Source organism: Haemaphysalis longicornis, unplaced genomic scaffold, assembly GCF_048455015.1.
Source record: "Haemaphysalis longicornis isolate Haplotype H1 unplaced genomic scaffold, Haemaphysalis longicornis Haplotype H1 scaffold_15, whole genome shotgun sequence".
NCBI lineage: Eukaryota > Metazoa > Arthropoda > Arachnida > Ixodida > Ixodidae > Haemaphysalis > Haemaphysalis longicornis.
In genome coordinates this window covers 3,360,707-3,378,490 of record NW_027526257.1, presented here as the reverse complement: position 1 = coordinate 3,378,490, position 17,784 = coordinate 3,360,707, and positions in this window count along the sequence as shown.

Here is a 17,784-nt window from a genome sequence, read left to right as displayed (position 1 = left end):
GTCCTGTGCCAACTGTCACCAATTTATCCCCGCAAACTTCTTGATCTCATCTGCCCACCTCACTTTCTGCCGCCCCCTGCAACGCTTACCTTCTCTAGGAATCCACTCTGTTACCCTTATGACCAGCGGTTATCTTGCCTTCGCATTACATGCCCTGCCCACGTCCATTTCTTCTTCTTAATTTCTACTAATATGTCTTTAACACCAGTTTTCTCCCTGACCCACTCCGCTCTCTTCTTGTCCCTTAATGTTACACCTATCATTTTCCGCTCCATTTCCCGCTGAGTCGTTCTCAATTTAGGTTGAACCCTCTTAGTGAGCCTCCAAGTTTCTGCCCCGTAGGTGAGTACCGGTGAGATGCAGCTGTAATACACTTTCTTCTTCAGCGACAATGGTAGGCTGCTATTCATTATCTGAGAATGTCTGCCATATGCACCCCACCCCATTCTGATCCTTCTAATTATCTCTGCCTCATGGTTGGGATCTGGGGTCACAACTTGGCCGAAGTATATATATTCGCTTACCACTTCCACTGCCTCGCCATCTATCTCAAACTGCTGTGCTGTCCCGAGGTTATTGAATATTACTTTAGTTTTCTGCATATTGATTTTCAGGCCCACGGTTCTACTCTCTTCGCCCAGTGCGGAAAGCATGCTTTGCAATTCGTCCTCCGAGTTACTTAGCAAGGCAACGTCATCAGCAAATCTGAGGTTACTGAGGTATTCGCCATTAACCCTTACTCCCACCTGTTCCCAATCCAACGTTCTGAATACTTCTTGTAAGCATGCTGTGAATAGTATTGGAGAGATTGTGTCTCCTTGTCTGACACCCTTCCTTATAAGTATTTTACTGCTCTCCCTATGGAGGATGAAGGTAGCTGTAGACCCATTATAGATATCCTCTAGTATTCTTACATAATGCTCATCTACCCCCTGGTTCCGTAATGCCTGAATGACTGCTAGGGTTTCGACCGAGTCAAATGCTTTCTCATAATCTACGAAGGCTATATATAGAAGTTCAGTATACTCAGCGCACTTCTCGATCACCTGATTGATCGTGTGAATATGGTCCATTGTTGAATAACCTTTACGGAACCCTGCTTGTTCTTTAGGTTGACTGAAATCTAAGGTTGCAGAGATTCGGTTAGCGATTACCTTGGTAAATACCTTGTAGACGACTGACAGTAAGATGATCGGCCTGTAATTCTTCAAGTCCTTCATGTCGCCTTTCTTATGGATTAGGATGATGTTCGCGTTCTTCCAAGATTCCGGTACCATTGCGGTCATTAGGCATTGAGTATACAGGTTTTCCAGTTTTTCAAGTACAATTTCTCCGCCATACTTTAAGAGGTATGCTGTTATCTGATCCTCACCAGGTGCTTTGCCCCCTTTCAATTCTTTCAAAGCCTTCCTTACTTCTTCGGTCGTTACTGGTGGGATGTCTATCTCCTCTAAACTACTGTCTCGTTCGGCATTATCCTGTATGTCCCGGCTACGGTACAGATCCCTATAGAACTCCTCGGCCACTCTGACTATTTTATCCCTATTTGTGATGACATTGCCTTGCTTGTCCTTAAGTGCATACATCTGATTATTCCCCATGCCAAGACGTCTGTTCACTGCTTTCAGGCTACCTCCGTTCTTTACAGCGTATTTGATCCTCTCCATATTATACTTCCGTATGTCAGCTGTCTTACGCTTATTGATTAACTTCGAGAGCTCTGCTAGTTCCATTCTGTTAGCTGCGGTGGAGATTCTCATGGTTTGCCGTTTCCTGATTAGATCTTTCGTCTCCTGAGAAAGTTTACCAGTATCCTGTCTATCCATCGTGCCCCCGACTTCTACTGCACACTCCGTGGGAATGTGTGTAAGGTTGTCGCTGGCTTCCTGTGTCGTAAGCTCGGCTTCCTATGCATCTATGCATGTATGCATCTGCACCAGTGGCTTTTGTATCTATGTTGTACAACGCGCCCCTTATGTAACACCCCCCTGTGGGGTCTTTAAGGAAATAAAGTGAAGTGAATCGAACCGTGCTGACTGAGCTAGAATGGCCCAGTCACAACAGTGTGTGTGTGTGTGTTCGGGGGGGGGAGGGCGTGGAGAGGGTATCGGTCGCAGTCGAGGGCCGCAGGGCACCCAGTTGCTGCCGGTACTTGGCAGCCGTTACAGCAGCGTAGAACTGCTCTGCCGTGCTTTGTGTACTCGAGAACAACGTTTGTAGACGCGTTTTTCGGAGGCGTGATAGCTTGCAGTGACGTCACTGTATTGCCGGGCTGGTGGGTTGGTTACACAGTGGAAATCTGCAGCTCTTATCTCGAGCAACGCGGATGAAGCTGACAGCGATCGATCAAAAAGTGCGGTGACGTCGTTATGTGCAATGCACATGTTTTACGAGACGTTCCAAGATGCGAGCTTAAGCGACAATCCCGGCGTCTGGCGTTGGCGTTCATCAATTCAAAACAATTCCATCACGAGGCCTTTCGCAGTGCGAGCTTAAACTCGGCGGTATAGTTGCTAGCGAGGGGTGGTCGTTCCACCTGTAAACAGTAGTGAAGGTATGGGAATAACAACCACTGAAATTCACCATCATCGTCAGCGCCCTCATTAAAACGAGAAGCGGCGAATCGGGTTGCCACTCGAAAGTAAAGCCATTCGAAAGCAAAACGGTCTTCCAGCGGCAAGATGACAGAGCTCTTCGACAAAATATGCGAGGCTAAACAAGGCGCCGCACGCGTTGAACTGGATATTATGATGTCCGATTCACAACACACAAACGTGCTTAGGTGTACTCAGATATTTTATTTCCATTGCTGGGGCAAATTCTACCGCCACGCCTGCACGCCGTAGTGCACGGAGGGGCTATATGGTCACTTGTAAATGGCACTACACGAGACCATATTACTAGCGAACCTGAGCAATATGTTTCAAAACGGGAACCTTATAAAACCATATGGGCGCACGTACATCAGCCAAACTGTCGCTTGAATACGCACAGCGAACGTTACAAACCACGCAGTCGGTTTGACGCGAGTTACGTAAATTAACTGCGACGGTTGAAATGAGCGGTTCGGCTCACGAAACGACTACACAGCGTGACATGCATCTACGGAAACTTCTGAAGACTGAAAAAGAGGGACTTCAGTACGCCTAGTTCGTGCGTTGTTAGCAGCCTCCACCGCCTCTCCCCTAAAACGATTGGAAGGGAGCAAGCGCAATGAAGCCGCCACGCGTTCACAGGCCGCGTCAACAAAAATAACTGCGGCCGTCAATAAGTCCCATCAGAGAAGAGCAACTGCGGCCGCGTTTCCCGCCGGGCCCTCACCCCCTCCTTTTTCCCTCTTCACCGTGACCCCTTTGCGAGCGACCGCCGAAAAACGCTTACAGCGCCAAACAGTGACCAGGAAAGGAGGGAGGGGCAGTTTTCTTTGTCTAATTTTACCATCCTTGACAGTTAAGCTGCACAGCGGCACCGCTAAATGTTTGCGACTCGTACACGCGCATCCGGACTCGAGCTCGTGATAAAACTTGTTTGCACTTCTGTACTCAGGAGTGCATATACTCATAAATACACAGTACTCATGACTACACAGTATTTATGAGTATTGTACTCATAAGTGCTGTGTACTCATGAGTGCTGTGTACTCATAAGTACTGTGTATTCATGAGTACTGTGTACTCATGAGTACTGTGTACTCATGAGTACTCATACTCATTACCCGCCACGGTGGCTCAGTGGCTAAGGCGTTGCGCTGCTGAGCACGAGGTTACGGGTTCGATTCCCGGCCGCGGCGGCTGCATTTCTGATTGAGGCGAAAAGCAAAAACGCCCGTGTGTACGAGATTTCGGCGCACGTTAAAGATCCCCAGGTGGTCAAAATTAATCCGGAGCCCTCCACTACGGCGCGCCTCATCGCCTGCGTTGCGTCGGCGTGTAAAACCCTACAATCAATCAATTACTCATACTCATTAGTACTCAAAGTCATGAGTACTCATACTCATGAATACTGTACTCATGAGTACTCATACTCATGAGCAGTGTACTCATGAGTACTGTACTTACAAGTAGTGGACTTACCCCTGTACTCACTCGTCATCAAACTCACTGTTTTTTCTGGGTGTGTGATGACTTATCATCGTACTCACTCGTGAGTTTGAGTAAAAATGAGTGTACTCACGAGTGAGAACGCCGACCTATGCTGCTGGGTACGACGTCGCGGGTTCGATTTCCGGACGCGGCGGCCGCTTTCATGATGGAGGCGAAAAGCAAAAACGCCCGTGTGTTCGAGATTTTGGCGCAAGTTAAAGATCTCCAGGTGGTCAAAAAAAAATCTGCACCCCTCCACAAGGGCGCGCCTCATCGCCTGCGTTGCGTGGGCGCGTTGAACCCTACCATCAATCAATCGTTCAGAGTTGCTTTGTGGCCACCACAGCCACACCATTTGTTGAATTCATGGGGTTGTACTCCTCTCTTAATTTTGCTGCGATTTCCGCTGACATTGCAGCTCCTAGCATGTCCATTGTAGAGATATTAATTTATGTGTGCGAAACAAGGCAATTAATATATTGTTGAATGTTATAAAACACTTTTGTTGCAGTTGTGTTGGCCATACATGGAAAATCGTGTGAGAAATTACTTTTTCTCTATGTTGCAGCTACCTGGCTTCAGGGCTGGACATTTGCAGTGTGGCATTGACCTACCGCGTCGGTGTTGAAACTGCCCGCACTAGCATCCTTGAGGGCACGTCTCAAGGGCCACTTTATGAAGTTGAGGAACGTCAGAGCCCTGCAGCAAATTTCTTTTCACTGGATGCTGCACTTCATATATATCTGCAGTGCAAGCAATTCCTTAAAACGCTGGATGTTTAAACGGGAAAAAAATTAGTAATATTGCTTGAGACAATTGGGGTGAGCAACCATAATATGGTCACTGATCGTTTTTTTTAAACTCGACGGCAACCGCCGATATGTCCAAATAATCGGGAGTGAAAAAAAGGCTTCACTAAAAAAAACTCTTTGGGCCAAAGCCTGGCAAATCATATTTATGAGAGTCGGTACACACACACGCCTACGCGTGACAAAGTCCGTCTGTATTTCCACCACTGTTTGTCCGTAACTGTAGGCAGACAATAGAACTGTAAGGGCTTGCACTATATCAGTATTTTATGCCTCTGGAGTTGCTGGCACGTCACCATCGGAGTCGCTGTCATCCTGCGGCCGTTCGACGAGCTGGCGCACGATTTCGGCATCACCCAACTCAGCACACCGCAGGATTTACTATCAATCTAATTTAAATCTTCAAACGTTGCCTCTCCAACATCCCACACTGCTAGCACGGAGGTCATTAAAATTCCGGATGCTGCGGCTGGTGGCATCTTAGCTGTGGGGTTCTGGACTGTGTCACTACCCTCGCCCTCTGCCAACCACAAATGCCGCACGCCAAAAGCAGTTGCGGATTGTGGCGTGTGTTATTGTCGTTCAAGCATCCGGCGGTATACTGATAGCCGGCAGCACATCCACAACGTAGATATTGTCACTGTGCACACACAACAGAGCACACTTCGGGAGGCACAATTGATAGTGCAGCTTCGAGTTTTGGATGGCTTCTTGGTCCACTGGTGGCATTTGGCGGCAAAAATTCAAAGAGCACTGAAGCTGGAGTCCGAAAAATTGGAACGGTGTGCTTTGCGACGTCTGAACTATCGGTCGTGGTTATACGTGTACTTCAATGGGACAAGTGGCCGTGCCGTGAAGGTGTCCGAAAAAACGTATCCGACTTTTCGGCGTCCGAATAAAACTCTGCGGACCAGTATGTTTGCCTTTTATGAGAGTATGTAATTTATTTGCTTACTCTGGCTTTCAAAATGCAGTGATTACAGCTTTGCGTTGTCCAACTAAAAAATGGTGCAGCAAACACTGTAACTCAGCAGCAAGTGATAGCATGCCTTCAGCATACTTGGAGGTCTTCCCTTATATAGAATTTGTTGCAGCATTCAACGGATATATGCACAAAAAGAGCTGAATAAGTCTTTTTTTTTCTCAATGCACCGTGAAGACATATTGGGGTAAAAATAGGTACTGTTCACTCAACAAGCTTGTCGCTCGTTGGTTTACAATTCATTCCAGGCACCAACCAAGGCTAAGTGGGCCAAGATCGCTCGGGACATCACCACGCCTTGGCAGTTCCCAAACTGTTTGGTGGCAGTTGATGGAAAACACGTCGCTATAACTTGCCCCACATAATCTGGAAGTGCCTTCTTCAATTACAAGGTAAGTCAGTCTGGCCATTTGTGCAATTTTTGTCCTTTCTTTCACCTTAAAATGGGCCGTATACCGAAACAGGCAGCAGCGGTACGGGACAAGTGGTGTGCCTATGTCTCTAAGAGGATGTGTGGTAGCTGCGTAGAAAGCGAATGTGCAGCACCCAGTTGTAGGAATGTGGTGCCAATACCAATACTTTGACAAATATGGAAAAAAGTGACGCTAAAAATTGCAGTGGTAAAAGGGTGTATCCGGAGTTATTTTTTTTCAGTAGGCTTTCATACTCAGTAATGCAGGAAATTGCCTAACATTTTTGTCGGTTTCTTTAAGTACCTTCTCATTGAAAGTATTCGGACCGGTCTGAAGCTTAACCACGCGATGCCATAATTTTTTTAGAACGCACCAGTTTTGAGTGGTGCACAGCACAGAGCTCCGACAGCAGAGGGAGAGGAGGGGGGTGAGCTATCCTTTTGCCAAAATGAAGTGGTATAGCCCCTGCTCTAGGCATGATTTGCAAGGCATGGCTCCACAAAAAATAAATGAGGCTGGAGTTGTATATACTGTGAGTTTCATTAGAGTGTTGTTTTGTCAGAGCACCTTAATTGTGCAATATTTTGCTAATGCCCTGCCAGGCACATTGGTATATTACGACAGTTTAAGTGACTTCTTGATTTCAAATTAGCATTTCAACAGTGGTGTCCCTCAGGGCATTCATGGATAAATTAAATGTTATCACTGTACATCCCACAATGCCTTTAAAATTACCATGTCAAATGAATGCATGGGCAGTATAGAAGATTTCAAAGTCAGTTTTGTCATACTTCATTGTACAGTGAAAGCTGGTTGATTCAAACTTCAACCACTCGAATTTACGGATAATCTGAACTGTATGATTTAGCCTGTCCGGGCTCCGATAGAAGCCTATGTTTAAAAAAGCCCCTAATTCGAACATGATCGGTTCCCTCACGGATAATATCAATTTGTGCCTCCAAGCTTGCGGCTTGGGGACTGCGGTACGGCCACATTAACGCACCAGCTGCCTACACACAATGGGGCTCTTCGATTTACCATCTCGGGCTCACCGCGGATTGTCCGCGGGTAGCCCGAGGATTCCCCAAAGCCATAGGGATACGTGGGAAAATCGAATGCCGGACTGCTTCTCGGGGAGTCCGCGGTGAGTCCGAGATGCTAAATCGAAGAGCCTCAATGGTGGGTCGGCTCTGGAATGTTGGAAAAATGGAGAGAAGGTAAAATTGGGTAAACCCTTTCAAACCCCACCATGGCGCATGCTTTAAAAGATGACTTATTTATGGATTACAACGGCAAGGGCGCGAGAGAAGTGCTTTGTGGCACGCTGACAGATGACACCATTTCTTAGTTGAGAAACACAGAACCCGTCGACGCCAGTGACGACAAAGAGGAGCAGGACGCAGCACCATCGCGGCTTGATTGTAATTGTTGGTTTGAATACTACCCTCCTCTTCTCTATTTTTCAAAGGTGAAGAGGAGGCCTGCCGCCCTATCAATTACTTAGAGCAAAAAGTGATCACCGTTGGCTTACAGGGCAACAGGCAGGCAGCAATTACTGAGTTTGTTTCAACAAATAAATTATTGACGCCTTACACCTTCCCTATCGTTAGGTGGTGTTGTTATTAACATTCGCTAGTTCGAACTTCCAATAATTCCAACTGAGACGGCGTCCCCTTGTGGTTCAATTTAGTGAGCTTTGACTGTAATCACTGATTACTGTAGATCCCACCTATACGTACAGGTTCACATGTGGTAATGTTGTCTCTAATGCCTTTTGTTGCAGGGCACTCTCTGAATAGTGATCATGGCTGTGGTGGACAGCAGCTGCAAGTTCGTGTTGGTTGACGTGGGTACTGAGGGCTGCCAGAGCGACGGCGGCGTTTTCAAGAATGCGGGGTTTGGGAAGGCCCTCACGAAGGGGAAGCTGGACATCCCCTCACTTGGGAAGCTCCCAGGCACAACCAAAGTTGGGCCTTCTTTGGGGATGAGGCGTTTCAGCTGCGGCGAAACTTTATGCGCCCCTTCCTAGCTAAACACCTGGAAGACTAACCAAGAGTCTTCAATTACAGGATCAGCTTGGCACGGTATGATATCAGGCCTTTCTTTGGGTATGCTGGGCTTGCCATACCTAATTTCACACAAAGACAAAAAAACATTTGAAATAACATTTATACGCACTTGACGTTGGGACATTAATGAAGGGAAAAAATGGCGAAAATGAAAACAGTGAACACGAAAAGAGAGTTTTAAAAATGTACTAGAAACAATATTCAAAACCATATAGTCTAAAAATGAAGAAAATATAAACAATGAACACAACAAGGAGGCAGTTTTGAAAAGGTACCAGAAACCACATTCAAGAGCATATCGTCAGCCACGTACCTCTAAAACAGCAGCTCTTAATATCAGTACACGGCTGCTGAGCGAAGACATTTGAGAGGGAAAACAGCTAAAAACAGAAGAGGCACACAAGGTGCACAGCGTACAGCTCACAATACTTAGTTCAAACTCGCGGCACAGCCCCCATATTTAGTACAAACTCGGCATGAAAAATCTTTTTCAGCGGCAGCACTGTCGGTCTGAACAGCACAGAAAAATCAGGCATGCATAGCATCTTATGTGACTTGTGGTAAACCATGCATTACAGGCATAAGTGCAGATTTCAATTGGCGTATTTCTCGAAGATGGCACAAAAATAAGAACAGCGAATAGCGTACCGCAACACAGTGTGAGCAAGCACAAAAGATTTATGCATGTGCAATGGGCATAACACTCTAATGGAACACATGAGACAAACAACCTTTTGGAGTTCGTTTTATACGTGTGCTGATCGGCTATCTTACGATCTATTAACAAAACTCTCACCTCCCCTCGCGGGAACCCCTGTGTAGATGCGACGCATAGGGGGTTCACGTTGCAGCGTTGGACAGCGGAGGAACGGCGCTGGAATGATGGAGTGGAGCGGTGCAGGCACCGCGTTTTATAGCGCGCATAACAGCGAGGGGACGCGCCGGCGCCAGTGCGTCTTCCGCGGCTATGACGCAACACAATCCAACACAATCCACTTTAATTCAATCCAATCTAAATCCAACCTAACCCAATCCAATCCAAGCCAAGCCAAGCCAAGCCAAGCCAAACCAAGCTATTCGAATCTAATTCAATGCCCCTCGCGAGAGAATGCTCGCTACCGGAGAGGAGAGGGGGTGAGCGGCGGAGAGCGAAGTTGGCGCGGCGAGGAGAATGGGGTAGGGGTGGACGCCGACAACGACGACGAAGCCGACGCCTCATGCAGGGACAAGCCGGGTGAATGCGATGCCTTCGCTTCTAAAATCAAATAATAAACCTAAGTATTTGACAGTAGGTGCAAAGGCAACTGATGTACATGTGCACTAGATAATAGTATCGATTGTAATGCAAAATGTCTCTCCACATAGCCACAGGATCCACGTATAGAGAAAAAAACATGACAGCCAGAAAAAAAAAGGATCTTTCATCATTGCTTCGACAATAAATGCCCTGTAGTCATTACGATGCAGCCGCACATTAACGTGGTCAAGACAGAAAACAAGTTTGTCGCACAGAAGATCAGTGCGACTGGAAAGATTGGACTGGAAATGTGCAACATATACAAACCCAAGCCTTGCGGCTCATTACGTTTAGTCCTTTCATGGCTCACGCGAAACCGATATTTCACAGCTTAAATATTTTGCCTGTGATCAGTATTTTCCAGCAAAGGGTAACCACAGTGATTTACCGTGCTCGTGCCGAGGAAATATTTATTGACAGCCTAACAGCCACTGCTCTGCCTAATTACAATAACACGCGGTTTTGTGAAAATACCAGTGTTTTACTACCCAAAGTAAAAAAAAAAACTATGGTCAATTTACGGCTTACTTCATGGGCATTTCAATATAAAACCGCCTCCCTACCAATATAAAATCCTCTCGCACTAGAACACAGTTCAGTAGAAGGGGGAAGCAATATTTCCTTACAATCCTTACAATCACAGCCTCAGCTCGTGCTGAGCTGCCCAGTCACCCCGCGTCATCGGTCACGTGAACGGGTCAATAATAACTGAGGTAAGAGAATGCTACTCGAAAACTGCACCTGGCTCAAGACCACTCGATAGGTGGTGCTGGCTACCGCTCGATTCAACAGGGAAGCTCCACCCAAAGATGGCGCTCTTGACGAGCAGCTTCTCTCGCTTGCTCATTCATGGCACCGCTAAGCATAGATGATGATAATTGGAGACAGGGGCAAGCCCACCTTTGAGAGGTTTTGAATTTACCGCGTACGTGCCGGCGTAAAACGCGTGGCGTCTATGATAATGACCGCTTTGAAGTAGATTCTTGCTGTGACGTCGGAAGTCACGCATGGCTTACGATGACCCCAGTTTAAACTGCTGCAATGCGCATCACTATAAGGAAGAGCGGCAGTTTCTGCGTTGCGCGCCGTGTAGTCTTGCGGAGGGCAATATATTTATTCTTAGATCGTGGCGTTGGAAAAGGACCTTAAGAATGGTTTTGGTATTGGTCTTGCAAAATTTTTTTCAATGTTCTTGGTACAGCGGTAAGCTTCAGAAGTCCACTGGGTCTTTCGACGGCGTTTCTGCCTCTGCGGGCTATGGCATCTTCTATGAAGTAATATATGTGGGAAGTAAGGAGGGGCCAGATGTAATAACATTAAAGTGTTTTATGCCGGAGTACACTAACCTCAGCGACATCATATTCGTCACGGAAATTACATCACCAAAAAAGTTCCATTGGCGCGGCGGTACTAGCAGTCGAGTCCACGACCAGTTAGGCTGCTACGGGTGGTGTGAAAAGCGCCGCCAACTGAGCGTGACGTCACGTACGGATGGCTGTACGGACGCGCCTGATATCCTTTCCTCTAAGTTCTCCATTCAGATGGTGCTGCCGTTTGGGAGAGGGGAAGCGAAGTACTGCGTCATGACGCTAATAAGCTCCGATAGTTGGTGCCTCGATACGGCACCGTATAGGAGCGGAAGCTGCTGTGTTTATCTGCCCTCCGCCTATGTGGGACGCCGCTCAGCTTATACAACGCCACAGCCGCGTTCCCCACGCTGAGCTCGACGCCACGCACGCGTTTGGCCTAAACTCCACGGATCAGAACCAATGGGGTCGCACCTTTGCCGAAGTGAACCGGCGACAGTATGTCGATCCTCAAGCACACCCACAATACTGCTGCCGACCCACATATTATGCTCCTTTGGCTGTAGCGGACCGTGACTTCACCAAACGATTCGCTGCTAACCAGTTCGGTTTCTTTCGCACGGTTTGCGAGTGCCTGCTTTTTCAATCGAATTTACTCAATGCTCCGGCACGTTTAATCCAGTGTCGAAAGTTGATGCGTGTAATGGTGCCATGCGACGAAATAAAAATAGCTATGTGCAAGTACGTATAGATGCTCTAAAACGTTCAAATGCTCCTGTGAAGGCACGTTTAACTTTTGTGTTTTACCGATTCGTATGAAAGAAGGATCAACCACATGTTTTTCGCCGTGCATCAAATAGGAACCGAGCCGTACTGAAAACTTGAACCGAACGGGTATTTTTGGTGGACCTCCAACCGAACCCGAACCGTTATTTTTTGAGCGCGCTGGACACGCACCGAAAGTTTACTGAAGAAAGAAATGGAGGTTAGCGGTTCACGATGACAGGGTTCGACCACCCGCACTTGATAAAGCGCTGTAAATGCCACCCTATTCTTTTGTATTTCACGCGCCGTCAACTTCGCAACTTCTCACGCACTTTCCATTTCCTATCAGTCACAGTGAGGCTGTCGAACCTGAACCGAAAGCTACGCGAAACCCGGAACTGAAATATAATTTTCACCCAGAACCGGAGCCGAACCGACCCCGTATTTTTTCCGCCTTTTTGGGACTGATGCCGAACTAGAACGAAATTTAACAACCGTTCCGCACCAGTTGCGGAGCTTAAAAACTGTAATTTCTAGTTCTTGATTATGGTGCCCTGTTTTGCGTCCATATATATTTTGACCACTCGCCAGATAGCACCACCAAATTTTTGCCTAGTCGGTAATCCCACAACTTATCCAGCTGTCTTCCTCCTATTACCCTATATTTATTGTAAAGTCTTCCGTATACAATATCAGTTTGGGTTAGATACTACCGGAGTCCCTGAAGGCTTCGCTTTTCACAAAACTCTGGCCGCAGTTTCATACAGGGGTCAAAGCTGCCGCTAGGGTCGCCGCTCTCAGCTCGATGGCATTGCGTGGCACCGCCACCCGCGCCCAGAGCGCTCCGCTAAACCTGCTGGCCATTCGAAGCAGTTGTTGATAACGCAGAGAACATTTCGCTACCACTCATATTTTGCTTGACATACAATGATATGTGTGCATTCACGTGTGAAAAGGTTTTCTTCACTTACCTTTGCAAGATATAAACGCCTCGTTGTGCATTCGTCCCTACGCAGCACGTATGACCGTACGTGTTGTTGCAGCAGTTTTTTTTTAAATCTCGGGCAAGGCAGCGTAAGATTGTGCTTTCATTAAGCGACGGTTATTTACTTGATGCCGCGTAGTCAGTCCGGCTGCAATGCTGATCACGCAAATTCTTTACAAACAATCCATCTAAAGCTATACAAACCGACCGTCTAAAAATGAAGCTAGTATATAAATTTTGTGCTTACAGCTTATTCAAGTTATATTCAGTCCTGTGCGCTTATCACATAGATCTCCGCAAAATTTCAAAGTGAGAGCGATAAAGTTTTTTTCATGTTATTACAGGCTCAGCTCTACGATTAAAACCCAGCTTAAGTTAGAGTTCGCAGCTACCTTGTGGTAATTTTCATGGAACCTCCACAGGGTAACATTATCTTCTCTGCTGGTGCAAACGTGCGTCTCACGTAATATTGTTCAGTCACTCAAGATGACTTGGAAGATCTAATTCCCGAACGCATTGCGTGCCTAGAGGTGTCCCCCTCCTCCTTTGTGGCAAATCGTAGTACCACTTCGGTGTATGCTTCATATTTGAGATGGCATGTTTCCCTGACCGAATATTCTCGGAACGCGTAGTGCAAATGCACCAGCGAGTACTTTTGTTCTACAGTAACGAAGCCGTGTTTCAACGCCTCTCATCTAAAAAGCTAAGTAGGGGTGTTTATGAGCGTGATGCAGCTTCTTCACCACCCATTTATTCAGAAGACTACTCAACATGGCTCAAAATACCCCGAATGTTGTGAAGCAAAGGAGACAATAACGCTCCGGAGGGCATACATTAGCTGACCGCATTTCCGGACTCCGGAAATATCCAGGAAGTCCGAACTGGATATTTCGGAGTTTCCCTGGGAACCGCCTTTTGCCCCATAGGAGTAAAGACTGACGGATTTTTCGGACTGCCTTGTATTCGGACTATTTTTCGTTCCCTTCATGCTCAACAACTTCGCTCGGCTACTGTATTGAAATGCATTGCCTCTCGTAGTCAAGGACGAGTGAGTGTTCATAAGACGATACGCTTTAACGGAGAAGACTTATTCTCCGCTATAAGCTACACAAGCATAAAGAGCATAGCGCAGCGGTTGTACGTAGTGAAAGACAGCTTAGGGATCCGAAAGCAATAAGGTGTATTGCAACGAAATCGATTGAATATTTTATTGATTTATTATAAGGTTTAACGCGCGGACGCAACGCTGGTGAAGACGCGTGATGTAGGGATGGCTCCGGATTAATATTGACCTCCTGGGGATATATTTAACGGGCTCCGAAATATCGTGCACAGGTGCGTTTTTGCTTTTCTCATCCACCATGAAAGCGGGCATGGCCGCCTGGAATCAAAGAGAGAATTTCCTAGATATTTGTTGATTCATTAAATTAATGACGGTGGGACCTGCAGTATGAGACAAAACCTTCTGCGTAGATTTAAATGCAGAGCATTTCTTTAACTCACGATGTCACCCGGCGTTGTCGGCTTGCCTCGGCATCTGCAACAGCCGTTCCAGGTGCGCCCTCTCCCCCACTCCTCCTCTACCGCATCACGCTGCCCTCCTCGCTCTCAACAACAGGTCCGCACCCCTCCCCCTACACTATATAAAAAAATAATACTTACCGGCGCCTGGTTTCGATCCCACTACCCTGCGGGCGGAACGCAAGGTACATGGTGCTCTACCCACTGCGCCACAAAGCCGACACAGAATGGAAGGCTACGAACGCGCCTTATATCCTTGACTCATTCAAACTACGTCAAGAAGCTGCTGATACAACGCATTCACTACCTGTGGGCGGAACGCGAGGTACATGGTGCTCTTCCCACTGCGCCACAAAACTGACATAGAATGAAATGCTACAAACGCGCCTTATATCCTTGACTCATTCAAACTACGTCAAGAAGCTGCTGATACAACGTATTCACTACCACCAACTCCCCAAACACTAAACGTTAACGCAATACACCCACCCCCTATGCGACGCATTTACTCGAGTCCCCCTCGCGGGGAGATGGGCCCTTTCTTTTTTAAAGTGCCTTACGGAAGCCTCATAAAAAAAGAGAGTGCTTCGTAATAAAGGGATTTGTTGCAGCTTAGAGCGTCAACCAAACACGGTGTTCGTTGCAGAAACCAGGTACTCGTTGTTACTTTTTTTTCTCATTTCCACTAATTTGAATAGCTGTACCCAGCAGAGCACACAATCCTCATTAAACTCCCAGACGGAGCCAGTTTGATTCAATATATGTGCCATGTTTTCACGGCTATTGAGAAGGGGTGGTTGTCAGTTCCGTTAGGGCAATTTTGCTTCATTGTGAAACGCAGGATTAAAAGTTATGCTATATATATTTTTCAACGGCATTTTTACTTGCACATGTGCAAATAATAACCTGGGACTTCGGTAGCTGAATCCCTGCTGGCAACTCGCAACAGTGTAGGGAATTACTCTCGCGTAATCCATTTCTTCCATGCAATATACCGTGTATATTCACCTATGTGCTGTTTATGAACAGAAAATAACTAAGCTTATATAAAATGCTTCACATTACAACGCAAGACATAAACACAAACGGTGAATGAACCTGTGGGACAAAACATGTCAAAAATCACAACGCGGTTTTTACGATGTTTGATTCATTCCTAAAACATAACTATACTGGTTATCTTGTTGGCTTCAAAAAGCACTAAGTAGAATACTCGGAAAGTAAGAAAATAATTCTTCTAATACACTGAACGTGTACATTTCTGATCCCCTAATTTTGCGCCCATCTGAACAAAAGAAAAAAAAAAACGACGAGTTGATCGAAATGTCAGACTTGTGCTCAGCGTGTAGAGAAAAAAAAAGTGATAATAAAACAAACCATAGGGTCGTAGGAACTGCATATTTTGAGCGAAAGGACGGCGACTACAGAACGGACAGAACAGACAGCTCTTGTCCTGTCTTTTTTCTGATCTGTCGTCCGCGTCCTTGCGCTGGGTGGTCAAACGAAAATACAACTAGTGGTTCAGCTCTTTGGAGGAGTCAAGCTGTCTTGGTAGCAGGATAGAGAGTTGGGCGAGTGGGTAATGCGACATGGTTATTTAGAAACAGCCCGTTAAAACAGGACCATGAAACCTTGGCTGGTTCTTTCTTCGCGTTCTTGTTTTGACGCGCTGTTTCGAAATAACCTGTGTTGGTAAGCTTGACATGACGATGTGAAAATGCGTATCTCACCTTTTGATAACAAGAAGCGAAAAACCTGTTGGTTCGATTTGTTCTCATGTATAAGCAAACTGTTTTCGGCAATGCAGTATAAGGCTTAGGCGAGACTTTCCTGCAACTCTACGATCCGCGTGCGAGGCTTGTAGCCTTCTCTTCTGATTTCGCTCCGGCAGCGGCGGCGACCGTTGTTGGGCTGGGGGCCAGGGAGAGCAAAGAGAGGAAAATGCCGAGACGAGGGGAAGCGTATTACCGGCCCAGCGGGGCAGCGGCTGCCAAATAGTAATATTGGTCAAGCCGTAATGCAAGCATGCTCTAATTCGTATTATCTGAACTTTTTTATAAACCGAAAAAATTACGTGCATTTTTACATATCTTGAACTCTTGATGAAATCGATGCAATCTTACAAATGACTTGCCAGAGCAATCCAATGCTGAAGGGAGGCTCACAACAGAAATTTTGGCATATAGTCTTTTGCTGGAGGCGCAATATCAGCGCTAGTTGTTCGACCATAAAATTTGGCAGCTATTCTGAGTGCTACTTGCTAGAATCTTCGCTCGAGCTTCGAATATACAAAGAGGCGATGTCAATGCACAGGTGTGGTGCAAGCCTGTTTTCGAGTCATGATTTTTTGATTCGATGTTAGAAAGAGGAGCTCTGCCACGGAACCGCATTTATTGCTGTGAAAAAGCGTCCAACAGTAGGTCTGCACCTGCCAACACCAGCAGTACACTTACCTCGACAGCATCAGTGTAGGACAAACCTTGTGGGAGAAGACGTAGGGTAAGAAAGAGACTGCGCTCCCCCCCTCCCTCTAGGAAAACGAAAACTTTCCGCATATGGTAGTTGCTATGGCAACTCCGCCGCCAAAAGGCACCGCAGGAAACCAAAGTTTACGCCAAAGGTTTGACAAATCCTCGATGATAAGTGAAGGCGTATTAGTTGTCTCGAAAAGATGATTACCGTGGTTGCAATCAAACCTGGATGCTCGCGTTAAAAATCGAGTCATATTTTTATTTCCGTTTCCCGATACGGTCAAAGCACCGCTGTGTTTTATGACGAGAACACGATCTTGAATTTTGATAATACCTCGCGGTCGTATCTACGATCACATTGTCGAACAAAAGACCATTTCCGCTCGGGTTTTTTTTAGTTTGGATTGACATCTTGCATAAAACGGGTACGGCCATGTCCTGGTATGCCCTAAATAGTTCCTGTTACAAGCCTGCATCTTTGTTTGAACTACCGCAAATTTAACGTACCCGATTCCGCACCACTGCAGGCAGTATTACTAGGCTATAGCGGATGTCTGCTAGATTTATTTCTAACCAATGCTTGTAATCGTTTTTAGACATGCCATTTTTACAAATAAATTCGTTTGGCGTATTTTGCAGATGTGTTTTACTTCTGCATGTTTTTGGACTTTGCAGAACTGTAAACACCAAACATGACATTTACAGTTTGGCCATTCAGTACTTCCTTACTTTGAAATGTCTAGACAAATCGTACACATTCACTTTCCTATTTAGACGTATCCCAGTAAAAAGGGTGCGCCCATCATTGCGAATGCTTTTTTACTTGCTACATACTACACTACAAAGTATTAAAATAGAAAAAAGGTATTATTTTATATGCTCTTTGATGCTTCGTAAGTCAATTTGCTTTATTTCGGGTAATGTACCGTAAGTTTCCAAAGATATGTGATGGTCTAAGCAGTGACCCGCCGCAGTGGCTCAGTGGCTAAGGCATTGCGCTGCTGAGCACGAGGTCGCGGGTTCGATTCCCCGCCGCGGCGGCCGCTTTTCTGGTGGAGGCGAAAAGCAAAAACGCCCGTGTGT